Genomic DNA, 27872 nt, shown 5'->3' on the forward strand with positions numbered 1-27872 from the left:
CATGATTGTAGCACAGAGAATTTGTGGCCATGCTGGTAGTCATAGCAAAATCCTGAATGTCGAAAATTCAGGCAAGACCTCCCCCAGGGATGAGAGAAATAGTAGGCCTTGTGAATAGGATGAAAGATTTGATTGTCCCAGACTTCAATTCATTTAGCTCAGTTTACCCCCATCCTTCATGTCTTTGTCTGTAGGTAACCTGAAAGAATTTTAGCTATGAAAAGATGTTTGCTTTTGTTGTTGTTCAGTTACTCAGTTGTGTCTGACTCTTTGTGACCCCAGGAACTGTAGCACGTCAGGCTTCCCTGTCCTTCACCATCTTCCAGAGCTTGCTCAAACTCATGTCCATCGAGTCAGTGATGCTATCCAACAATCTCATCCTCTGTCGTCCCCTTCTCCTCCTGCCTTCAGTCTTTCCCAGAATCAGGGTCTTTTCCAATGAGTTGGCTCTTTGCACCAGGTGACCAAAGTAATACCAAAAAAAAAAAAAAAAATTGTTAGTAATACCAAAAGAAATATTAACAAAAAATATGTATGTATATTGCAGGGGGAGTTATTCAAGTTGATGGAAAAGGAGCTTAGAAAAACAATTCTGCATAGTTTTGAGGTAATTTTTCCTTTCTATAAATGAATTAAAGGAAGGCATACAATGGTTCAAAGAAAAGATTATCAGATACTGAAAGAACTGATAATCCAGAAAATAATTTTTAAAACAGTGTTAGAGATGGAAATCATTTTAGAAGCAAGAAAAACAGATAAGTACAATTGATTTTTTGTAAAAGTTGGAGAATAGGGATTTCCCTGGCAGTCCAGTTGTTAAGACTTCACCTTCCAGTGTAGAGGGTGTGGCTTTGATCCTTGGTCAGAGAGCTAAGATCCCATATGCCTCACTACCAAAAAAATTAAAAAGAAGAAGAAGAAGAAGCAATACTGTAACAAATTCAGTGAAGACTTTAAAAATGGTCCACATAAAAAAAAAAAATCCTAAAAAAATTGGAGTGTAAACTTGAAGAAATAACACAAAATACAATGGAAAAGGAAAGCAACAAAAAGCATTACAGAAAGGTTATATATTTGAAAAGCTAAATGAGAGTCAGTGTACTTATAATTCATGCTTCTGAAAAAAGTACTCAAAAAACTATTCAATGATAGCTTGAAAGAAAGTTTTCTTAATTGAAGACCAAGTTTTACAGAGCAAGTATTACATTATACCTCAGGAAAAAATAACAACGTAACTAACTTAAATCAAGGGCTAGAGAGAGAGGAGAGGAAAGGAAACACTGACATGCTAACTTTTTCCCCTTTCATAGTAAAAATCAATAGATGCTCTTTAACCACCAGATGTTTTTCTTAAAAAATCTCAAGTTTTTCCAAAACTTTTCTCTCATTTTTAATGAAGCATCATTTATCTAAAGATTGAGTTATTCTTTATAAATAAAATGAAAAATACATTTGATTTTTATTAAATTCATAATTACTTTTTTCCATAAGTATTCTTTCTAGCTGTACTATAATGTTTCCTATTAATATTATATGCATAAAAGTGTCCAAATAATGATTACCAAATTTTGACAATTGTTACTCCTGAGTGATTTAAAATTAGTTTGTTTTTTTTTTTACTTTTTCATTTTTTTAATTGCTTACATTTTTTCATAATTGTCAGAATTTTTAATAAAAAAACAATTATTTCCCTTTTGATGTAGATAATTTTTAAAGTCTGTATTGAGTGTGTTACAATATTGCTTCTGTTGTTTTCATTTGCATTTTTTGACCCTGAGGCAAATGGGAGCTTAGTTCCCTGACCAGGGATCAAAGCTCCACTCCCCTCATTGGAAGTGCAGAGTCTTTTTTCTTTAAACTTTTTATTTTATTTTGGTGTATAACCAATTAACAATATTGTGATAGTTTCAAGTGGACAGTGAAGGGACCCAGCCGTACATACACATGTATCCATTCTTCCCTAAACCCTCCTCTCATCTAGACTGCCGCCTAGCATTGAGTAGGGTTCCAGGTGCTACACAGTAGGTCCTTATTGTTTATCCATTTTAAATACGGCAGTGCGAACATAGCCATCCCCAAATCCCTAACTACCTTTCCCCCATCCCCCACCCCAGCAAACATTAAGTTTGGTCTCTAAGTCCAGTCGTTTCTTTCTTTTTTGTAATAAGTTCATCTGTATCATTTCCTTTTAGATTCCACATGTAAGGGATGTCATAGGGCATTTCTCCTTCTCTGTGGAATTTGGAGTCTTAACCACTGGACTGCCAGGGAAGTCTAACAATTATTTACTCTTGTTACCAAGCCTAGCATCAGAGAAGAGCCGGAGGGACAAGTGAGTAAGGCCGCTGGGCACACAGTCAGCCATGCCCATTTTCTCATGGTTTGTGGGCCCGGGTCACGGGAGAGCCACACACGCGGTTGTCTGCTGCTCTCCTAGAGTCTGAAGGTCAGAAACAATCCTCGCCGTCTCTATCCAGTGAGCCTCGCTGACAACCAGACTCACCTGAGCCTCCGGAGCTCAGGCCGCTGGGCAGAGAGGTCGGAGAGGCGCCATCTTGGGACAGAGGCCTCTCTGCTTTCTGTCAGGCCACCCCTCCTGGATTCTGTCCAGAGCCTCCCACTGTATTCAGAGTAAAACCTAGCATCTTCACGTGTGCCACAGAAACTGTGGCGTGTGGCCACAGCCACCTCACCCCCCTTGCAGCCACACCAGCATATGTCTACTTCCAAATGCTCCAGCTTCTTCCTACTTCATTGTTGTTGTTGGGTCTCTTCACTCCTGTCCAACTCTTTGAGGCCCCATGAACTGTAGCCCACCAAGTTCCTCTGTCCATGGGATTTTCCGTGCAAGAGTACCTGAGTGGGTTGCCATTTCCTTCTCCAGGGGATCTTCCTGGACCAGAGATTGAACTAGCATAGCCTGCATTGCAGGCAGGTTCTTTACCACTGAGATCTTTGCTTTTTCTTTGCCCAAAATGCTTCTCCCCCAAATCTTTACAGAATCTCTCCTCCAGACATCAGCTCACCACCTCAGCAAGGCCTTTGTGATGACCTTTCCACTCCATCCCTGAAATTCTTTGCCTCCTTCTTGACTCTTGCCATTTTCTGAAACGGACTCATTCATTCACCCCTTTCTTGTCTATTGTGTCTCTCCCCCTCTAGACTCTAGGAGACAAAGGACCACCTCTGGTTGTTCTCTACCATGCCCCCAGTGCCTTGAACTACCCCTGGCATATAATAATCACCTGATTAATATCTGTGGAACCAAGACTGACCTCATGGGCCTGTACATGTGCAGACATACATGGCCCCAAGTTCAGAAGGGCCCTTCACTTGAATTAAGCTCTGTTAGGGTCACAAAGAGTTGGACACAACTGAAGCAAATAGTGTGCACACGTGCACACACGCACACACACACTCATGCTCACAGCTATTGTTGGACACTCCCCAGGTAGCACTAGTGGCAAAGAACCCACTTGCCAGTGTAGGAGACATAATAGATGTGGGTTCAATCCCTGGGTTGGGAAAATCTCCTGGAGGAGAGCATGACAACCCACTCCAATATTCTTGCCTGGAGAATCCCATGGACAGAGGAGCTGGCGGGCTACCGTCCATAGGGTCACAAAGAGTCAGCCACGACTGAAGCAATTTAGCACATTGCTATTGTGAGATTCTTCGTTTGGTGGAGAAATGTTTCTCATTTTCAATGTGCGTTGGCTTCTACAAATTAGGCACTTGGCTCTCTGTGGTAAACAAATGAGTGAATGAATGCTACCATTATACCAATTGCTTCAGCATCCCAGCCTCAATTTCCTACAAGATAGGGAGGATAATCCCTCCTCTGCCTGACAAACAGTGCCTCATGGGATCCTAACAGGGAGTGTGCAGAAGACACAGCCAGTGGGAATTCTTCAAGACATCCCCGCTCCCAACACACAGCTCATCTGCCCAGCTAACCAGACCCAGCTGATACTTAGGTGGCACTGGTAGATTTTTGTCTAAATTCAAAGACCATCTGCATATGCTGTTTTCAGTTTGTATTGCCCCACCCCGTTGTCTGAGTGGCTAGCTCCTCATCACCATCAAGACAAAAAGAGGATATTCCTGCTCTAGAAAGCCTTCCCACCCTGAGGACCCATGGACCCTACTCCAAATTCCCTCAAAATGTTTTGCTTGTGTTTATCATCACACTGCTCACCCTGTGAGGCAGGAATTGTCATTTCTTCATTTCAGAAACCTCTCCTGCCCCTAAGTCCTGAAGGAAATCAAACCTGAATAATCAGTGGAGGGACTGATGCTGAAGCTGAAGCTCCAAGACTTTGGCCTCCTGATGTGAAGAGTAGACTAATTAGAAAAGACCCTGATACTGGGAAAGACTGAAGGCAAGAGGAGAAGGGGATGATGGAGAGTGAGATGGTTGGATGGCATCACCAACATGAATTTGAGCAAAGTCCAGGAGATGGTGAAGGACAGGGAAGCCTGGTGTGCTGCAGTCCGTGGGGTTGCAAAGAGTCAGACACAACAGAACAATGAACAACTTCTGCCCCTACACTTTGTACCAGGTTCTGTGATTAACACCTGGGATCCAGAGGTGCCTGAGGCTCCACCTGGCAGGGCAACAGAAGGTCTCCCATCTCTTCTTCCAGCTCTGCTCAGGCCACAGAAGGTGCTCAGGAATTGTTTGTAGGATGAATTAATAACTCAAAGTTAAGGTTAGGACTTGGGGGACCTCCTGGTTTCTTACCAAGATGGCCACACATTTGCAGAACGACCTTGGGCAAGTCATTGATGCTTTCATGTGAAAAGTTTCCCCTTCTGCACAAAAAAAAAACAGAGAGGAAAGAGCCAGACAAGATATTCTTTCCCTTGTTTTCCTCTTGTCTGGTGCCAAAAGTCTATAAGAAATCAATCAAAATAGCATTGGAAATTGACATTTATTAAGTGTGTCTTAGGTCCTGGACCTTGGAAGAGCATCTCTTCTGGTCAAAAACTTCACACGATGGATGATTATTTTAATCCCAGTTTTTCAGAGGAGGAATGCATGACCTAGAAATCTCATACATTTTGTCTATTGTCACACAATTTGTAAATGACCATTTCAGGATTAGAACTTACCTGTCTGATCCAAGGTCTTCCCAGGTGGTGCAGTAGTAAAAATTTCACCTGCCAATGCAGAAGACACAGGAGACATGGGTTTGAGCCCTGGGTTGGGAAGATACTCTGGAGGAGGAAATAACAACCCACTCCAGTATTCTTTCCTGGAGAATCCCATGGACAGAGGAGCCTGGTGGGCTACAGTTCATGGGTTTGCAAAGAGCTGGACACAACTGACCACCTGAGGATGTATACATCCAACCCAAAGTCTCTGCTTCAAACTATTACACGGCGCTGCCTCACACCTCCTGGCCCCTACCTGGTCAAATAACAGAGAGCCAAACTCAGTTAAGAATAGGGAGTAGAAGATTTCACATATTCCAAGTATGTTTTTCCACTAGCCACCCTCCACTTAGCCAGGGTTCAAAAGCTGGGCACCCACCTCTCCTGGCTGGCCCGAAGCCCCCCTCAAACCCATGGAAGTTAGTCTCCAAGGGGCTTCTGAAATTCACGCCCACAGCCTGTCACTCACATTTATCTGAGTCAACAAGAAGAGATGGTCTTGCCCCAAGAAGCTGGATTCTGTGCTCCCCTTCAGTCCACCCAAAGTCAAGATTCAAGTGCTTGATTTGGTGACACAAGAGCCACCTCCGTGTGACTGCCAGGAAGTCAATCTGCTGATGGACCCTCCCGCGTGATAGATCCTCCCGCATAAAAACACCAGCCCCTTCACCAGGCTCACCCTCTGACAATTATTACTGCTGCAATAAATTCTCCAGTAAAACAAACAGGCACGCTGTAAATTTATTAGTCTGGGCACTCGGTGTTACTTAACGTAACGGCTAGTCTTTAACAGGTAACTACTGCAGTAAATAAACCAGTTTATTTAGGCACTGTCAGCCCTAAGTGTTCACGGGGGCCTAGAGAAATGGCATTGGCCTTTCTAGGGCATGATATATGCCTGCATAAATTACACTTGCCCACTACAACGTTTGAAGGCAGCAGACCACCTGGGAAGCGTGTGGCATCTCAGAACATCCCCTGAACTTCAAACGGGATATGAATGGGACACATGGAACTAAATATGTAAGCCTAGATGTAGGTGGAATGTGTGTATGCAGTCTCCTTGTAAAATAAACCAATGCCCTGAATTTTCATAGTGTGAGAATGCATGTGAAATAGATTGGTTTTCTGTTTGTTTGGTTGGTTTGGTTTATGCTGAGCTGTTTGCAGAGAACTAAATGGAGAACAGAATATAGTAGAGGAGAGGGGATAATTAGCTTTTGATGAACTGGGTCCTTGGAGGTGAGGGAGCCTGACTCATCATTTTTACCTCCTCCAAGGCTTGGTGTCTCTCCGGGCACCAAGTGTAGGCAGATGACAAATGCAGGCTTTCTGTGCCAGATTCTGAAGTGGGCTCTTTATACAAATATTTATTGGGGGAGGTATTAGACTCCCAGAGCTGCTGTAACGCAGTCACCACAAGCTGGGTGGTTTAAAACACAGAGATTTATTCTCTCACAGTTTTGGAGGCTGGAAGTCTGAAATCAAGGTGTCAACAGGGCCATGTTGACCCTCTGGGGCTCTGAGGAGATCCTGCCTTGTCTCTTCCTAGCTTGTTGTGATGACCATCAGTCCTTGGCGTTCCTTGACTTGCAGCTATATCACTCCATCCAGTCTCCACCTCCATCATCACATACCCTTCATTTCTGAATCTGTGTCTTCTCTTATAAGAACAGAAGTCATATTGGATCGAAGGCCCATGCAACTCGAATGTGATCCCACACTTATTAAAACTCCATTTGCACCAACCATGTTGCCAACTAAGGGCATGTTCTGAGGTCCTAGGAAGGACATGACTTTGGGAGACACTTTCCAGCCAGTGTAGACACCTTCCATGTATTAAGGTGCTTCAAAAAGCATCATCTCATTTTACCTTAGAGTGCTTTTTTGAGTAGGAACTCTTATGCCCATTTTACAGATGAGGTCACTAAGATTAGGAGAAGTCAGGTCTTAAGCAGTGTTCTAGAACTAATAATTGATGAACCCAGTGTTCCAAATCAGCTCTGATTCTAAAGTCCTCCTTCCTCCCAAAATTCTAAGAGTCAATCATCTGTTCAGTGCTCAATCCACATGAAAATTCCTTAGAGGCTTGTCTATTTTTTTTTTTAAGATTTTTATTAAGTTTAGTTGACTTACAAAGTTGTCTTAGTTTCAGGTGTATAGTAAAATGAATCACTTATACACACACATTTTTCCAGTAGTCATGCACAGAAGTGAGAATTGGACCATAAAGAAGTCTGAGCATCAGAGACTGATGCTCTCAAAATGTGGTGCTGGAGAAGACTCTTGAGAGTCCCTTGGACAGCAAAGAGATCATTCCAAAGGAAACCAACCTTGAATATTCATTGGAAGGACTGATTCTGAAGTTGAAACTCCAATACTCTGGCCACCTTATGCAAAGAGCTGACCCATTGGGAAAGACCCTGATACTGGGAAAGATTAAGGGCAAGAGGAGAGTAGGCGACAGAGGATGAGAAGGTTGAATAGTATCATTGACTCAGTGGGCTTGAATTGGAGCAAATTCTGAAAGATAATTAAGGAAAAGGAAGACTGGTGTGCTGCAGGTCATGGGGTCACAAAGAGTCAGGCATGACTTAGCGACTGAACAGCAAAATATATGTACTAGAGAAGAAGGGCTTCCCTGGTGGCTCAGCCATAAGGAATCTGCCTGCAATGCAGGAGATGCAGGGTCCATCCCTCGGTCAGGAAGATCCTCTGGAGAAGCAAATGGCAACCGACTCCATCATTCTTGCCTGGGAAATCCTGTGGAAAGAGAACTTGGCAGGTTACAGTCCATGGGGTCACAAAGAGTTGGTCATGAGTGAGCACCTGAGCATGTCCATTCTTTTCCAGATTATTCTACCACATCCATTATTACAGAATATTGTGTAGAGTTCCTTGGGCTACATAGTAGGTCCTTACTAATTATCTGTTTTATATAAAGCAGTGTGTATATGGGCTGACTTAGCACAGTGCAGCATGGTGTGTATATATTAATCCCAATCTCCTAATTTTAGAGCCCTCTCTTTAAAAAGCTGTGTGTGTGCAAGCGGACATGTGTGTCTATGTGTTTAATGACATTCATTGCATTGGAAGACATAGTTTGAATTGTTTAAAGGCCAACTGTCAAAGCTCAAAGAGCCAGGGCCAGGAGAAGACAGTATATAATGGGACCAAAGCTTTCTTCAGACCATATTTGGATTCATGGCCTGTTACCCAGAGCCCTGAAAATAAATGGACCGATAAATAATTATTTCCTGCCCCACATCTTACCAAATATGACTGTGCCTGGCCTGGTGGTCAAGGAGCCAACCCATTGTTCAAATGCCGAGCCTCACCACCTACTTGGCTGTAAAAAACAAATGTGGTTTCACTTTCCTGTGAATCCCAACTCAAAAAATAGAATGGCATACAGTCAGCAGATGCCTTGTGCTGGCTCCCCACTGTCAGGCCCTGGGATCAATTAGACAAACACCAAGCAATGGGCTCCCTCCGAATATGGTCAGGAAAACAGTGTCCTTGGGATCTGGGGGTTCCAGCACCACTGCTTGAGAGATGTGCTCAATTCTTAGACAGCATCTCTTCTTCAAAGGTGGGAACATGTGGAAATCCATTGCACTTGGTCTCAGGGCAAGTTCTAAGTGAGAATGAAGACAGTGAATATCGTGTATTCCCATCCAGGGAGGCAAGTAGCAACTAAAACAAAACCTGTGTGGTTTGAACACACAAATAGACCTAGATTTGAAAGCTACTCCTCTACCCACTGGCCAGGATATTTCATCTCTTTGGTCTCTTTATGGGAAGTGAATTATGCCTACGTATGTATAGATCTCTGGGCTTCCCTGATGTCTCAAATGGTAAAGAATCTTCAAGCAATGCAGGAGAATAAGGTTCAATCCCTGGGTTGGGAAGATCCTCTGGAGAAGGGAGTATCTACCCACTCCAGTATTCTTGCCCAGAGAATTGCTTGGGCAGAGGAGCCTGGCAGGCTGCAGTCCATGGAGTTGCAGAGTCAGACACAACTTGGCAACTGAACAGCAACAACCATGTATAAATCTAATATATAGGTCAGCATAGATGAAGTTCCAAACCAGATGTAGGCTTAATCCTTAGAATTCCTCACTCTATTTGCCACAAATGGGAAACCAACGTGAAGGTTGACCATTATAATCTCAACTAGTAGAGCCAAGATTTGGAGGGCACTGTGCTAAGTGAAATGTCAGACAGAGAAAGGCAGACATTATGTGATATCACTTACATGTGGAATTTAAAAGGTACGACAAAGTTTGTTGTTCAGTCACTTAAGTCGTGTCCGACTCTTTTCAACCCCATGGACTGCAGCTCACCAGGCTTCCCTGTCCCTCAGTATGTGCTCCAACTCATGTCCATTGAGTCAGTGATGCCATCCAACCATCTCATCCTCTGTCACCCCCTTCTCCTTCCCTCATTCTTTCCCAGAAGAAGGGTCTTTTCCAATTAGTTGGGTTTTCCCAACAGGTGACCAAAGTATTGGAGCTTCAGCTTCAGCATCAGTCTTTCCAATGAGTATTCAGGGTTGATTTCCTTTAGAAATGACTGGTTTGATCTCCTTGTAGTCCTAGAGACTCTCAAGAGTCTTCTCCGTCACCACTGTTCAAAAACATCAGTTCTTCAGTGCTCAACCTTCTCTCATCCATACATGATGAGTGTGGTCCAGCTCTCACATCCATACATGACTACTGGAAAAACTATAGTTTGACTATATTTGTCAAAAAAGTGATGTCTTGGCTTTTTTATACACTGTATAGATTTGTCATAGCTTTCCTTCCAAGAAGCAAGCGTCTTTTGATTTTATGGCTGCAGTCACCATCCACAGTGATTTTGGGTACCAAGAAAAGAAAATCTGTTAATATTTCCACTTTTCTCCCAACTATTTGCCATGAAATGATGGGACCAAATGCGATAATCTTAGTTTTTTTGATGTTGAGTTTTAAGGCAGCTTTTTCGCTCTCCTCTTTCAACCTCATCAAGAGGCTCTTTAGTTCCTCTTCACTTTCTGCCATTAGGGTGGTGTCATCTGCCTATCTGAGGTTGTTGATATTTCTCCTGGCAATCTTGATTCCAGTTTGTGGTTCATCCAGCCTGGCATTTCATATGATGTACTCTGCATATAAGTTAAATAAGCAGGGTGACAAAATACAGCCTTGACGTACTCCTTTCCAAATTTTGAACCAGTCCGTTGTTCCATGTCCGGTTCTAACTGTTGCTTCTTGATCTGCATACAGGTTTCTCAGGAGGCAGGGTAAAGGGGTCTGGTATTCCCATCTCTTTAAAATTTTTTCACAAAGTAGTACACACAACAAAAAAGAAGCAATCTCACTGATACAGAGAATGAACTGGTGGCAACGGTTGGGGAGGAGGGAGAGGGGTGAATACAGAGGTGGAAAGTGGGAGGTACAATCTGTTGAGTGTTAGATGAGTTGCTGTTGCTCAGTTGCTGAGTCATGTCCGACTCTTTGGGACCCCAGAGACTGTAGTACGCCAAGCTCCTCTGTCCTCCACTATCTCCCAGAGTTTGCTCAAATTCATTCCATTGAGCCGATGATGCTACCTAATTATCTCATCCTCTGCTGTCCCCTTCTCCTCCTGCCTTCCATCTTTCCCATCATCAGGGTCTTTTCCAATGAGTCAGCTCTTTGCATCAAGTGGCCAAAGTTTGGAGCTTCAGCATCAGTCCCTCCAGTGAACATTCATGGTTGCTTTCCTTTGGGGTTGACTGGTTTGATCTTGCAGTCCAAGGGACTCTCAAGAGAGTTCTCAAGCACCACAATTCAAAAGCATTGAGATGGGCTACAAGATGTATTGTACAACATGGGGAATATAGCTTATATTTTCTAATAACTGTAGATGGAGTGTAACTCTTAATTGTATTAAAAATAAAATTTTTAAAGAAAGAAAGCCAAGAAATTATTTACACTCAGATCTTCATCAGAGTCAAGGGTATGCTGTCCAGGGTAGAAGCAGTAGAGGACTCCTTATAAAGTAATGCCTTCAGAAGGTGTATTTCTGCCCCAGTGTCTAACCAGTGGGCTCTCCATCTAAATCACTGGAACTGTCTGTTCACATGTGTACATGCCCCAGTGGACCATGATCTTCTCAAGAGTGCAACCACGGATCCTTCCTCCCAGTCTGTCAAATGCTTTCTGGACAGCCTGGTACATGGAAAGTTTTAACAAACAATCATTGAACAATAGAAGGGGACACCAACCCTCCCTGGTGCCCCCAGAGCATGTACACTTCCCCTGCTATGGTCCCGGACCATCCTGGAGGTGATTGCACGAATTTCTTCCTCAGAAGATTCAAGCTCCATGGTTCAAGGATCTAAGGCACCCTCAGTTGCATTCCTATGGCTTAGTGCAATGCCTGGCACATTGCAGGTGCATGATAAGTCACTGGTGAACTATTTACAGTCGCCAAGACTTACAAGCAACCTAATTGTCCATTGACAGAGGAATGGATAAGGAAGATGTATGGTACACATACACAATGGAATACTATGCAGCCATTAAAAATAATGAAATAATGTCACTTGCAGCAACATGAATGAACCTAGAGAAGATCATACTAAGTGAAGTAAGTCAGAAAAAGAAAGACAAATATCATATGATATCACATATGTGTGGAATCTAAAAAAGATGATGCAAATGAACTTATTTACAAAATAGATACAGACTCACAGACATAGAAAACAAACTTAGGGTTACCAGAAGGGAAGGGTTTGGTAGGGGAGGGATAAATTAGGAATTTTGGAGTACCATACACACACTACTATATAAAATAGACAATCAACAAGGACCTACTGTATTGCATAAGGAACTGTTCTCAATATTTCGTGATAACCTATAAGGGAAAATGTGATGCCAGTGATAAAGAACCTGCCTGCAATGAAGGAGACATAAGCCACATGGTTTGGATCCCTGGGTTGGGAAGATCCCCTTTAGGAGGAAACGGCAACCCACTCTAGTATTCTTGCCTGGAAAATCCCTTGGACAGAGGAGCCTTGTGGGCTACAGTCCATGGGGTCGCAAAGAGTCGAACAGAATGAAGCAACTTGGCACACATGCATAAATGACTTAGCAAGCATGATATATATATATGATATTATATATATATATCAGATTCTTATATATATATATAAAATGTGTGCGTGTGTGTAACTGAACCACTGTACACCCAAAACTAACGCAGCACTATAAATCAAGCATACTTCAAATAAGAAAACAATTTCTTTTTTAATTTCTGCTAAAAGAGATTTTGAAGCTGCTAAGAGAGATTGAGAAGCTTTCTACAGCATACCCTGGGTAAAAGGAGGGGAGAATGAATTTGACCTTATGGAGCCCCTAGCACGTGGCAGATCCCATCCTTGGTACCTTCCTCTCTACTGATCATCCCACCCACGTGCACGCTCAGACATGTGTGCATACAGCCTCATCCTCATTTTCACAAATGAGCAAAACTGACGTTGGAGGAGAGAGCCAGCTTGTCCCAGACACACAGCTGCTGAATGTCTGCGTTGCTCCGATCTGACGGCAAAAGCCTTGCTACATCTCATTGTCTCTTCAAAATCAGAGAAACAGTGCCTGCTTAGCCATTCTTACCGAGAACCAGCTGGGAGTCCCTCCCTTCTGACTTGCTGCCATCCCGGGCGGTGAAGGGTGCGCTGTGGCAGCCAGCTGGGCTGGACAGTGAACTCTGTGGCTGCAGGGAGAAGCGAAGGGCTGGACTTTCTGGTCAACACAGCTTTCACGCCCCAGGACCTTCTGCACAAATCCGGGCCCCTCTGTCACAGCCTAGGGGTGTTGGGTGTAGGGAGAGGGGGAGCCCCGTGGCTGAGCTCTGGAGGAGACTGATCAGTGCGTCAGCATGAGCTGAGCCTAAGCCCACGTCCCTGTGGCCAGTCACCACAGAGTGGGGATGGAATGGCACTCGAGGTGGCCAGGATTCCCTCAGTCACGTGGGCAACCACGTCACAGCTGACATCCGGCCTCCCGCGCCCGCCCTTGCCCGCAGATGAGCCCCAGGGCAGAAACAAGGAGGCCTGTTGTATAGAAACTTAGGGAAGAACTTGAGGAAAGAAGCTGAATCCCAGAGGCGTGGCACCAGCCACTGGCCACTGATCCAAGGACAACTTGTTTTCATAGCTGTCATCTCTTCCAGGTAGGCTTATGGAAAAGAGCTGGACAAAACCATACAGTGAGAATCAGCGTATCAGGATTTTCTTACGGCCTCTGAATCAACAACTTATTTAGGAAGCAAAAGACCAGCAGCTGGAGAATTCCATAGCAGTTGAGGGCATGTTGAATTCTTACTCTCATGATCCCTTTCAATCCTCAAGACGATGCCTGGGTGGCCATTTTGCAGATGAGAAAACTGAGGCTTTTCAGACATGTATAGGAGGAAGTCAGTGATGGAGCAAAGGGCTTCTACTCCAGATTCTATACGAAATCCTAAAGCAAGAAGCTGAAATCAGAATCTAAAGATTTCTTGCCCAGATCAAGAATACTCCAAGTCCCAGACAGTAGGAAAGCATGGTTATTTCTTCCTTTATAAGATACTTCTCAGGTGTCTTCTTTGGGTTCTCTTCTTTATCCACTCTGAAGGGGTCTAGCACACTTCAACTTGTGCTCTGATATGTGCCTTTTGGGGCTAAATGGATCATGTACCGATCGGAGAGTTGAACCACAAAGAAGACTGGGAGCTGAAGAATTGATGCTTTTGAACTGTGGTGTTGGAGAAGACTCTTGAGAGTCCCTTAGACTGCAAGGAGATCCAACCAATCAATCCTAAAGGAAATCAATCCTGAATATTCATTGGAAGGACTGATGCTGAAGCTGAAGCTCCAATACTTTGGCCACCTGATATGAAGAGCTGACTTATTGGAAAAGACCCTGACGCTGAGAAAAGATTGACACAACTTAGGACTGAACTAGTATGAAAGTGAAAGTCCCTCAGTCGTGTTCAACTCTTTGCGACCCCATGGACTATACAGTCCATGGACTTCTCCAGGCTGGTCTGCTGGAGTGGGTAGCGTTCCCTTCTCCAGGGGACTCTTTACAACCCAGGAATTGAACCCAGGTCTCCCACATTGCAGGCAGATTCTTTACCAGCTGAGCCCCCAGGGAAGCCCAAATGCTTAACCCTGATGCTGGGAAAGATTGAAGGCAGGAGGAGAAAGGGAAGACAGAGGATGAGATATTTGGATGGCGTCACTGACTCGATGGACACGAGTTTGAACAAGCTCCGGGAGTTGGTGATGGACAGGGAAGCCTGGCATGCTGCAGTCCATGGGGTCACAAAGAGTCAGACACAACTGAGGGACTGAACTGAACTGAGTGACTGAACAACAAAATTCTAAAAGTTTTATGTATTTGTTCACAGCAGATTCTGAGCCCAGGTCTTCAGAGTGGCTGACATCTGTGTTGTACTTTGGTGCCCGCCAAGCACATGGTCGTATGTGTCCTCCCATCCCTGTGACTCAGAACCACACTCACCTCTTGACCAGGAAAGAGGCTCGGAGCGCCAGGGCCCCTGCCTACCTGAGGACAGGCTCCCGTGCTGCCCCCTCCGAGGTGCTTTGCACCAAATGCTCTGTGTGACGCGGTCCATGGAGAACCCCCCACACTCTCAGCACCCCTGAAATCTGCCTTCCATCCTCCCACGTGTCCACTTCCAGATTCCTCCATAGACACGACTGGAGCACAGTGGACCCCCCATGCCCCCCACCCCCAAAGCAGCGTCTCCACTCCTGCTCACTGGACACACCAGCCAACATGTCTTTCCAATTAGGCCAGTCCTGAGCTGCAGAGAAACAGGAAACCGCTCACAACCTCAGACCCATCCAGACGCAGGAAACCGGGCAGAGACAGCGGCGGCCCCAGCCGCGGCGTCAGCCCCGGGCCACGGCACCAGGCAGGAGCTTGCCAGACACTGCCCAGCCCTCCCTCTGGAGCCCAGGGCGAATGGCGGGAGCAGAGATGGGAGGAAAAGGACGCACCCCACCATGTTGCAGCTGTGACGTCTTGAGCAGACTTCTCTCCAACATAGATTCCTGCAACTGTCCTGGGGCCCGTCCCTTAGAGGCCCAGGGTGGAGACATGCATCATGAGATGAAGTTTGCAAATCTCAGCCCGATGCCTGACATGAAGTCAGGGCCCCTTCAGGCCAAGAGTGGGCCATCTCCTGACCCAAGCCCTCCCCAGGGTGCCTTGCAGCTGAGCTGGGAGGACCAGGTTTGGTTCCCATTTTGCAGATAGGAACACTAAGTCAGGGTCTACATAAACTGCAGTGGAGGAGCATGAGGTTCAGAATCAGAGGCTGAGAGTTTCAAATCTCAGCCCTGCCAGCTGCTGCCTTTGGACTGACTGTTGTGACGGTTTTGTCCTTACCTTCCTATCTGGATAGTCAAAGGTATGGTTTTTCTAGGTTCATGTACTGAATGTGAGAGTTGAGCCGTACAGAAGACTGAGCACCGGAGGACTGATGCATTCAAACGATGGTGCTGGAAAAGACTCTTGAGAGTCCCTTGGGCTGCAAGGAGATCCAACCAGTCCATCCTGAAGGAAATCAGCCCTGAACATTCACTGGAAGGACTGGTGCTGAAGCTGGTGCTCCAGTGCTTTGCCCACCTGCTGCAAAGAGCCAACTCATTGAAAAAGACCCTGATGCTGGGGAAGATTGAGGCCAAGAGGAGAAGGGGGGAACAGAGGATGAGAAGGTTGGATGGCATCACTGACTCAACGGACATGAGTTTGAGCAAATTCTGGGGGATGGTGAAGGACAGGGAAGCTTGGTGTGCTGCAGTTCATGGGGTCGTGAAGAAGTGGACATAACCTAGCGACTGAACAACAACCACCACTTTGTTTGAACACACTATCTCTGATTCCTACTCTTCACACCCTGCAGATGGGGGCCTTGGCTCCCTGTATAATGGAGATATCTGAGATCTGGAGAGCTTGCATAGTACATACCTGGTTCCATCTCAGGGGGGCGGGGCTGACATTCAATCTTTGTAGATTTTCAAGCCTCTTCTCTCCATGTCGTATACCTAATAACCCCTCTGTGCAGGGTCTGGCAGAAGGCTCAAAGTACTTGCACTCCAGAACATTCATGCAGGAAAAAACCCAACATGCTGGCGCAGCTGGGGTCTGTACTGGGTGGCACTGAATCAACAATTTCCAGGAAGGATGGCTTCACACCCCCCTGCCCACCCTCCACAGCCTCTCCTTGCCCCTGAAGGGCCGGCTGGGGTTCAAAGAAGATCCATGCACAGCCATTCACATGCCCCAGCCCAAGACTCAAAATTCGGCAGCGCCTTAAAAAATTAAACATGGATTCATCAATTTCACGTCTAGGTAAGCAACTAAAAGAATTGAAAGCAAAGGGCTTCCTTGGTAGCTCAGTAGTAAAGATTCCTCCTGCCAATGCAGGAGACACGAGGCCAATCCCTGGTCCAGGAAGACCTAACATGCCACGGGGCAACTAACAGCACGTGCTGCAACTACTGAGCCTGTGCCCCAGCACCTGGGAACTGCAACTGCTGAGGCTGTGTGCTGCAACTACTGAAGCTGGCGCTCTGCAACCAGAGAAGCCACTGCTCTGAGAAGTCCATGCACCGCAACTAGAGAGTAGCCCCCACCCGCCTAGAGAAAACTAGAAAACTAGAGAAAGGCTCATGCAGCAATGAAGACCAAGCACAGCCAAACATAAATAAATATAAATTTTTTAAAAAGAATTGAAAGCAGATACTTAAAGAGGTAGTCATGCACCCATGTTCATAGCAGCATTGTTCACAAGCAGCCATAATATGGGAGCAACTTGAGGGTCCACTGAAGGATGAACGGATAAGCAAAATGTGGTCTATCCATCTGATGGAATACTCTTCAGTCCTGAAAAGGAAGGAAATTCTGACAGATGTTCCAGCATGGACAAACCGTGAGGACGTTATGCTACATGAAATAAGTCCCTAAAAGACAAGTATTGTATAGTTCTAATTATATGAAATACCTAAAATAGGCAAATTCATAGAGACAGAAAGTAGAACACAGGTGAGCAGGGGCTGAGCGAGGAGAAATGGAGAGCTGGTGTTTAATGGATTCAGGATTTCTCTTTGGGATGATGAGAGAAGATAAAGGAGTTACAGCGATGGATGGTGGTGATGGTGGCACAATGCTGAATATACTGAATGCTGCCAAACTGCACACCTAAAACTGGATAAAACAGTAAATTGCATGTCTATTTCACCACATTTTTTTTGGAAACAAAAAGAAGTCAGCCAACTACATTCGCTGCAAATTTTCCTTCCAAAAGTTTACTTCAGTGACTACATGATTTGGCTGTTGTTTGTTGTCGTTTAGTCGCTCTTTGCAACCCTGTAGATGGTAGCCTGCCAGGATCCTCTGTCCATGGGATTCTACAGGCAAGAATACTGGAGTGGGGTGTCATTCCCTTCTCCAGGGGATCTTTCTGACCCAGAGATTGAACCTGGGTCTCCGGCAATGCAGGCAGATTCTTTACCGTCTGAGCCACTAGGGAAGGTTTTTAAAGAAATTGTTAGTTGCTCAGTCATGTCCAACTCTGTGCAATCCCATGGACTGTATACTGCCAGGCTCCTCTGTCCATGGGATTTCCCAGGCAAGAATACTGGGGTGGGTTGCCATTCCCTTCTCCAGGGGATGTTCCCAACCCAGGGATCGAACCCAGGTCTCCTGCATTGTGGGCAGATTCTTTACTGTCTGAGCCACCAGCGTGAGCACGGGTATAATGGGTCCCCAGACGCTGAGGTGCAAAGAAATGGGGTCAGTCTTGGTGGGAAAACAACTTTCCAACAAAGACAGATGGGGTGTTTTAGGTCTTCCCAAAAGCTGGGATGAAGGGTTAACGAGAAAAGAAAAGAGCCATGTTTCTCCCTGAAATTGGACAAAGATTGTCATGCAAAGGAGCCGTTAAGTGTGAGCTATGAATATTTGATGAAAACTAATATCGCAAGTTCCATGCCTTTTGCATTGTCTGGGTGCCCGCAGAGCACAAGCCCTCCCCCAAAGGTTGACTCAGTGCTCATGGAAAGAGCTCACAGGGCAGACCTGAGCTCCTCCAGCTCTTTCACTGCAACGAACATAGTTTTCTTTTATTTGGGATTAAAAAATCTGCTAAAAAGTGAAATAGAAAGATTACCAAATAACTAAAGGTACCCAACCTGAGGTCTTTAAACCTTGGTGAAAAATGAACTCTTCCAACACAAGAATAACACTGAGAACATATGACATAAACCTCTCTCTGCTCCCCAACCTTCTTTGTAGAAGATTATGTGCAAACTCTGTGTGTGTGTGTGTGTGTGTGTGTGTGAGTGTGTGTGTGTGTGTACATGGGCATGCATTCATGCTCAGTCATGCCTGACTCTGCAACCCCATGGACTGTACCCCCTTAGGCCCCTCTATCCTTGGGATTCTTCAGGCAAGAACACTGGAGTAGGTAGCCATTTCCTTCTCCATGTACATGGACACTTGTCATGACTTCTTTTAGTTGGTTGGACTCTGCCTTCATTTCAAATTACTATAAAATGCACTTAATGAAATATAAGCCTATTCCATTCAGTTTAGTATGTATATGTGTGTAGCCACCCACCAAGTTTTCATGCTCATAAGTCCTGGTCGTTCTCACAGCAGGAAGGAAGCAGGGCTTTCTGGTTCAGCTTATATTTTAAGGGGGGAAACCAAGCCCCTAAGAGTTTATTAACCTGTCCAAGGTTATACGTGGAGCATGCCTAACCCCTCATCCCGTACCATGACTCCATGCACCAGCCTCTGCTCAAAGAGTGACTCAAACCTGGGAATTAGGCCCAGTGAGCTGCCCATGGAGCCAGACAGGCTTTTGAACAGTTGTCTCGAATGTTACACCATTTTAGTCAAGACACTTGAAACAGGGATTGTACCCTTTAGACTTATTTTCTAGAAATCAGATAGGTATCTCCTTGAGACGGCATGTGTTACAAAGGGATTGCTTTCACTCAATATCCTCTTCATAATTGTTTCATAAACATCCATTAATTTTTACATGAGGCTTTCCAGGTGACACAGGGGTAAAGAAGGTGGCATTAATGGTGAAGAATCTGCCTGCCAATGCAGAAGACCCAAGAGACTTGGATTCAATCCCTGGGTCAACAAGATCCCCTGGAGTAGGAAAAGGCAACCCACTCCAGCATTCTAACCTGGAAATCCCATGCACAGAAGAGCCTGGCAGGCCTGAGTCCATGGGGTCACAAAGAGCTGGACACAGCTGAGCACACACACACACACACACACACACACAATTTTAAATAATAATATTCTCTTCATCATTTCCAACCAGAGTCCTGCTTCGAGTCTTCCACACCCTATCAACATGGTATAACTTTTCTGTCATTATTTCCTTAAAATAAGAAAACCAATAAGCTGTTTGTGATTCCTCTAATCAAGACCACATGCCTATAGTGTAGAAATTTCAACATTTTTCAGAAACAGTAAATCTATTCTGTCAGATATGATGATGTGGGAATTGTTAGGAAAAGATAATGATTTTATTACAGGCATACACATTCCTGTACACACACACAGACACACACACACACACACGCGCGCGCACGCGCTCGCATGCACATGTACACAGCAGTTAAAACTGACATTTCCAGAGAGAAGACACCCAGTGTGTTCTGTGGCTGTTCCACGCACCTGCTGGTGGCTGTGGGCAGCTCAACATTGATCTGAGCTTGTGTTGCTGAGTGTGAGTTAATCTGCACAGGAATGCCGACCTAGTGGCCTTGGACGTGGCAGGAGGAGGACTGAGTTAGCAGTCAGGAAACCACACGGGCCTGGTTCCTACCTTGCAATCACAATCATCAGTGTGACCACGTGTGTGGGCACACCAGGTGGCCCCCACATGTGTATTTCCAAGAGCCCCAACAGCTCCGATTTCATCAGAAGCAAATCTGAGCTCAGAGGAGGTGTCCAAGGTTCCCCCGCTGGATCAGCCAAGTCCCAGGCCCGTCCCCACCCCTTGCTACCCTCGATGTCCATAGGCCTTCAGAAAATCTTTCAGCACCTCTGAGCCCTGGCTTCTCCATGTATAAAATGGGAGGGGTAGACAATATCGGTATTAGAAGTCTTTTCCAGCTAAGAACGGTGACTTGTGTTTTAGATCACAACATCACCACCTGAAATGATCCCATTGCGATTGCTCTGCACCCTAATGCAACTCTGAGGGCAGGGCCTGGGAAAGCCCAGTTCACAGGACCCCACAGGCCAGACTGGGCTGTCATCGATGGAGCACAAAAATGGCCCCAGTGACTGCCCTCCCCGTATCCTTGACCTTTGCCCTGTGACTTTGAATTCCTTCTGGTAGGACCCTGGCAGAAGGAAATGTGTCATAGCTCTTAGCAAAGGCCCTGAAATGTCCTGCCTGCTTCGGCTTTTCCAGGGAATGCTGCCAGGTCGCCAGAACACCTGCCAGGGCTAGCTGGCTGGAGAAGAGAGAGGACACGTGGAGGAGAGGTTGCCCCACCCCACACCGTCTCCTCTAATTATACATTAGCACGCAACCAACCATCCCAAGCTTTGTGGCCAAAAACAGCAATTTGTTACTGCCTCTCTCAGTCCCACGGGTTTCCCACATGCTTATAAACAGAAGACAGCTGGGCCTGAAATCATCTGAAGGCTCAACTGGGTTGACCATTCACCATGGCTTCTCTCTTTATTTCTTTATTTATTTATTTTGCTGTGCTGAGTCTTTTTGACTTTTTAGGAAAATTAAAGAATTGATGCTTTTGAACCACGGAGCTGCAGAAGACTCCTGAGAGTCCCTTGGACAGCAAGGAGAGCAAACCAGTCCATATTAAAAAAATTAAACCCTGAATACTCATTGGAAGGGCTGGTGCTGACACTGAAGCTCCAATACTTTGGTCATCTGACACAAAGAGCTGACTCATTGCAAAAGACCCTGATGCTGGGCAAGGTTGAAGGCAGAAGGAGAAGAGGGCGACAGAGGATAAGATGGTTGGATGGCATCACCGACTCCATGGACATAAACTTGGGCAAACTCTGGGAGATGGTGATGGACAGGGAAGCCTGGTGTGCTGCAGTCCATGGGGTCACAAAGACTCAGACACAACTTGGTGATTGAACAACCACAAAGTGCTGGGTCTTCGTTGCTGCAGAAGGTTTTGTCTATCTGTGGCGAGCAGGGGCTGCCCTCTAATTGTGGGGCACAGGCTTCTGTCTGCGGTGGCTTCTCTTGCTGCTGAGTGCAGGCTCTACGTGCCTGGGCAGCAGCAGTTGCAGTTCCAGGGCTCTAGCGCACACAGGCTCAGTAGCTGTGGCACATGGGATTAGTTGCTCCACAGCGCGTGGGATCTTCCCAGATCAGGGATCAAACTCGCATCCCCTGCTTCAGCAGGCGGATTCTTTACCACTGAGCCACCAGGGAAGCCCCCACCGCGGCTTCTTGGTTTTGCGTGTCTGGAGTGTCACCAGGATGGCTCGGACAGCTAGGGACCAGTTAGACATCTCTGTCTTCTTTCTCCCTCTCCCTCTCTGTTTTCCATCTTCCTCCTCTCCCTATGGCCAGCTCAGGATTCCTCTTATCCCCTAGAACAAGGACAGTGACTTCTTCACCTCTGTCTGCCCCACCCAAGCCCAGCTCAGGCCACATGCTGCATATCTCCCAGGCTATCACATGGCTCTGATGTTGGGCTTTCCTTCCAGACTCAGTTCAGTTCAGTTCAGTTCAGTCGCTCAGTCGTGTCCTGCTCTTTGTGACCCCATGAACCGCAGCATGCCAGGCCTCCCTGTCCATCACCAACTCCCAGAGTCCACCCAAACCCATGTCCATTGAGTTGGTGATGCCATCCAACCATCTCATCCTCTGTCATCCCCTTCTCCTCCTGCCCTCAATCTTTCCCAGCATCAGGGTCATTTCAAATGAGTCAGCTCTTTGCATCAGGTGGCCGAAGTATTGGAGTTTCAGCTTCAACATCTGTCCTTCCAATGAACACCCAGGGCTGATCTCCATTAGGATGGACTGGTTGGATCTCCTTGCAGTCCAAGGTACTCTCAAGAGTCTTCTTCAACACCACAGTTCAAAAGCATCAATTCTTCAGTGCTCAGCTTTCTTTATAGTCTCTCATCCATACATGACCACTGGAAAGACCATAGCCTTGACTAGACAGACCTTTGTTGGCAAAGTAATGTCTCTGCTTTTCAATATGCTGTCTAGGTTGGTCATAACTTTCCTTCCAAGGAGTAAGCGTCTCTTAATTTCATGGCTGCAATCACCATCTGCAGTGATTTTGGAACCCAGAAAAATAAAGTCAGCCACTGTTTCCACTGTTTCCCCATCTATTCACCATGAAGTGATGGGATTGGATGCCATCATCTTAGTTTTCTGAATGTTGAGCTTTAAGCCAACTTTTTCACTCTCCTCTTTCACTTTCATCAAGAGGCTCTTTAGTTCTTCTTCACTTTCTGCATAAGGGTTGTGTCATCTGCATATCTAAGGTTATTGATAATTCCCCCAGCAATCTTGATTCCAGCTTGTGCTTCCTCCAGCCCAGCATTTCCCATGATTAGTCTCAGTGTTGCTCCTCAGATCCTTCCTCTGGCCTCTGGGGTGGCTCAGAAGAGGGAGAAGATGATTTGGGCTTCATCTGAAGAGCTCCTCAAACTGTCCTCACAGAGGACCTCCAGGCCCATCATCAGCCTGGCTTCTCACTGCCCTCCTGGAGGTCTAGTGACTTCTAAAACGAGGCACCTGGAGCCGAGTGCACCTCTCAGGAGATGCCAGACTTAACACATTATTGCCCTCATTCAAACAATCATGCTTCTGTTCATCAGACTTAACCCGTTACCTCCCTCACTCAAAGAATCATATTTCTGTTCATGCAGCAAAACTGCATTAGTGCAAAAACTGCCTTGTCCTTCTGGACTTCTATACCAGTCAACACAATTTCACATTCAACACCACCAGGGTCCAAGAAAAATGCTGCTTATTCTATTTATCTCCCTTCCTCATCTTTTTTTTTTTTTTTCACCCCCAGAAGTTTCTTTTTCCTAGACCTGATGTCGAAAACTTGCCTCCATGCTTGTTAAAGAGAAAACAGCACCATTTCACAGAATGAGCACCAGCTGAGAAGGGTGTCAGAACTCCCACCTTCCTCACTACCTGTGTTGCAAGGAATGGGAAGGTACCTTATTATCCACACTGAGCCTCTATCTCACAATCTAGGAAGTAAAGTCAACTGTACCCACTTTCTCAGCAGGTCCAGGGAAGCTGTTTAGTGCTTTGCACAGTGTCTGACCCACAGGGCTCTGAATAAACTGAAGATGCTATTATTTAATAACAGTATTAACAGTTATGAAAATGATACCAATTCCATCACAGCATAGCTCATGGTCTCAGAATTCAGATGAATGGGGACCCATTAGATGCTCATCACACCAGCCAGTGTATTTGTAACCCAGCTTCTCATCCTCCACAAATGTGGTAACACTGTCGATGCTTTTAACTGACTTATTAAGGGAACCTTGGAATCAGACAGGGAGGATGATGAAGCTGTCAGGCCTCTATTGCTTCTACTAACCAGCATCTGTCATGGATAGTTTTTGAAATCATTTTTTTATCTCCCTAATGTTACCATCACCGTGCCCATATTTCTCTATCACGGCTGCATAATTAAAAATCAAAGTAAAATATTTTGCTCTTAAATTCTTTTAAGGCTGTCATTTTATTTTCTTCTCCCTCTATCCCTGGAGCATCCTTCATCTTCTTTTCCAGCTCCCCCACCAGCAACTTCAAAAGCATGCAATCTTTCCATTACCTCCTCCCCCCCAAATTGCAACTTGACACCCTACTTGGCCTGCCCTCTTTGTTGGAATATGTTCAATTCCCATGGTCTAGAAGGTAGGGTATTTTTTAAAAAGTTGCTTTGTTAATAAAATGCCTCAGTTTAAAAAGTTTGCTCAGCAGCGTGTGTCTCTTAATATGTGTCAACTTCTGTTTGGATCAATTGACGTGGGATGCTATATTAATTATTCATTTTTACAGAATGGAAATTAATTATTGTGCATGAGATTCTAAACACATATGGCAACAGTGCCAGCTGGACTGGCCCCCCTGCCAGGATTTTGGAGACTCAGATTCAGAGGTAATATGTTGTTTTATAAAGCCAAGACCTCCTAAGGGTTCCAAGATAGAAGAATTGAAAAACTGACATGTTTCTGTATGTGGTCCAACTCCTGCTCCTCCTTGAATGCCCTCTTGACTTCTCTGCTATCTCTTCCAGAAACCGTGCTGGTAAGGGGGTCTATCTGAGTCTATCACTTCAGCTGCAGCCACCTAAAACCTTAAGCCTTTGTCCTCGCCTCCAAATCTGTCTTTCTGTAGCAGGTGGTACCACTAACCTCCCTCCCCAAATCCTTCGGAAGGAGTCCTCCTGGAGGGAGTGACAGGTCTGGAGTGCTCCCTTGGTACTCCATCTTACCTTTGTCCTCTTGTTTATCACGGTGCATGAGATCATTTGTCTGTGCAACCATCACAGCCACAATTCGGTGTGTTTTTATGGGTAAAAACAAAGTCTCATTCTTTCCCGTATCCCTTCACTCCTACTGAAGATAGATGGCTTGTTAAACTGAGTTGACCTGTTAGTTTCATAAAGAGAAGTAGCTCACAGAAGTACCTATTCTCCTTGAGGAACATGAAAAAGGAAGTCAATTGTTGGTGGAAGAGAGGGTGTGGTACACATCTTTATTTAGAAAGAAGTTACTGGGCATTCTAGATTCCCAGGAGACATGGGTCCAGACCTTTGGCATTGAAGGGGAGAACTATTTCAAGAAAAGCAATGCAGCCAATGTCTAATATCCCAGCTTTTATCTTCATCTTCTCACTTATTTTTTTTATTCTTTGCTTTTTTTATTTTTAATTGAACTATAGATGATTTACAATGTTATATTAGAGAGGTTCAGCACAGCGATTCAGTATTTTTTCCAGACTATACTCCATTAAAAATTATTACCAGATAATGGCTCTAATTTCCTGTGCTATACAATATATCCTTTTTTATTTTTTAATTGGAGTATAATTGCTTTACACTGTTGTTAGTTTCTGTTGTACAACAACATGAATCAGCTATATGTATACATATATCCCCTCCGTCTTGGAAATCCCTCCCACCCACCCCCATCCCACCCCTCTGGGTCATCCCAGAGCACCGAGCCGAGCTCCCTGTGCTATAAGGCAGCTTCCCACTAGCGATCTGTTTTACACACGATAGTGTATATGTGTCAGTCCTAATCTCTCAATTCGCTCCACCCTCTCCTCCCCTACTGTGTCCAGAAGTCCATCGTCTACATCTGCATCTCTGTTCCTACCTGTCTCCTCATCCCTCATTAGATGTAGCAGAATGCTTGACTGAAAATAGCTGCTCAATAAACACTTGCTAAATGAATCAAGACATGAAAGAATGAACAGAAGTAGGGTGGTTTTGATTGCAAGTGGCCACAAAACTTTTAAATAAAAAACAAAAAAACCCCACCCTAAAGAGCCAGTGCTGAAAAGAAACACCTTAGTCCCTGTCATTGATGAGCACAGGTGAATGGCTGATGTCAGTGCAAGTACTACACGACATCACTAGGGACCAGGTTCACTCCACCTCTCAATCCTGCTTCCCATAAACTGGATCTATTCTTAGGGAGAATCTCACCTCTCAGTAGAAAGTTGGCTCCGGCAGCTCCATACTTTACTTCTTCTCAAGTTCAAGTTTACACAGGAAAGAGAGAGAACCAACTGCTATTGTCATGATCAGAACTGAGTTGATTAGACTAGGAACAAATAAGATGGGGGCGATCTAGAAACAGTAGTAGGTGAAGCACCTTAGTTAGTATTAGTCACTCAGGCCTGTCCAACTCTTTGTGACCACATGGATTGTAGCCTGCCAGGCTTCCCTGCCCATGGAATTCTCCAGGCAAGAATACTGGAGTGGACAGTCATCCCCTTCTTCAGGTTATCTTCCCAACCCAGGGAACCCAGGTCTCCTGCATTGCAGGCAGATTTTTTACTATCTGAGCCTCCAGGGAAGCCTGGTGGCCATCTCATAAATAAATCTGGAACAAGTATAAATCTACTCAGGGCTCAGGGCTCTTTCCTCTCCTACAAAAAATGTCCTACATCTCCCCACGGATCCCAGACATCTTCCTGTCTCCTATTACTAGACTTCACCCTTCAGAATCCTGAGATGACCAGTCTAACCTTCTAGTCCTTACAGGTATTTTTCTAAACAGGTATTTTCTTAATACCTTAAAGGTATTTCCACAAAAGCCACCTTTCCATCCTTCTCAATGCCCCTCCTCATTTCATTTTTCCTAAAATTTCCACAGTAACACAGAGTAAAATAATATCCTTCCATCTGAAGAGATGCATGTATCCATGTTGCTGCAAATGGCATTATTTCATTCTTCAAAAGGTGTTTTTAAATGAGTTCTTTTATTTTGGACTACTTTTAAATGTATAGCAATTTTTCAAAGATAGTACAGAGAATCCCCATGTACACTTCACCCAGTTTCTGCCATTGTGAACATCTTACATTGTCTTGGTATATATGTCAAAACTAAGAAACCAACATCAGTACATTGATAGTTACTAAGCTCCACACTTTACCTGGATTTCACCAATTTTTCCATTAAACTTCTCTGAGGAATTCAAGGGACTTGAATTGCATTGACTTTCCCTATGCCCCAGTCTCCTCTCGTCTGTTAGAGTTTCTCAGTATTTCCTTATTTTGATGACCATGACATTCTTGGAGAGTAATAACCAGGTACCCTGTAGAATGTTCCCTAATATGGGTTTTCCTGGCGTTTTTCTCATGATTGGATTAAGATGTTGGGCTTTTGGAAATAATGCCACAGAACTAGAGTGACTGACTTTTTTATCCTGTCATATCAGGGGCTCACAATACCCATACAAAATAATGTTATTACAAAAACAGAGACAGTTATCATTCATTTTACACTTTTATTTTTTGAATGGATGTCCAATGGCCTATGGAAGTTGATATATGTTTGTTTGTTTTAATTAGAAAAACATGGATTTAAGGATCAATGCCTAGCAGTTTATCATGGTACCATTATTAACAGTATCTGATAAGGACTTTTTATCAAAGTTTAAAGGCACTCTTTGTTCAGAAAACTAAATCTCTGGCTTTAGCTCATTTAGTCTGCTTTTTACAATGTTATGGATGCTTATTTTTGTTGATGATAAGGCTGGGTGTATATAGATGTCTGTTGCAGTACTTGACTGTATCAGCCTACAACCAAGATTGAAGGTGAAATTCCTAAACATATGGGGTGTCCTCTGATTGTTGTATAAAGTGAAAGCTGAAGAATCCCAAAAGTAGTTGATACATTGTCATTGAAGCTAACGGAACACCTCAGGCCAAGGAAGTTGAGCATCTCTGAAAGCACTGTGACCCGTAGCTTTAGAATTTCATTTATTAGTGGCTGCTCTACTGTTCCTAAAGGTAGAAGATGAAGTTTTTGTTAGTAAAGGCCAAACTTTGGCAAACTTTGTTAATAAGAAATATATGCCCTGTCACTGGAGAGATGGGTTATATCTCTCCATATCAGAAACAAACAAACAAAAACAAAAATTATCCACTACCA

The sequence above is a fragment of the Cervus elaphus genome, chromosome 13, assembly GCF_910594005.1.
Source record: "Cervus elaphus chromosome 13, mCerEla1.1, whole genome shotgun sequence".
Lineage (NCBI taxonomy): Eukaryota > Metazoa > Chordata > Mammalia > Artiodactyla > Cervidae > Cervus > Cervus elaphus.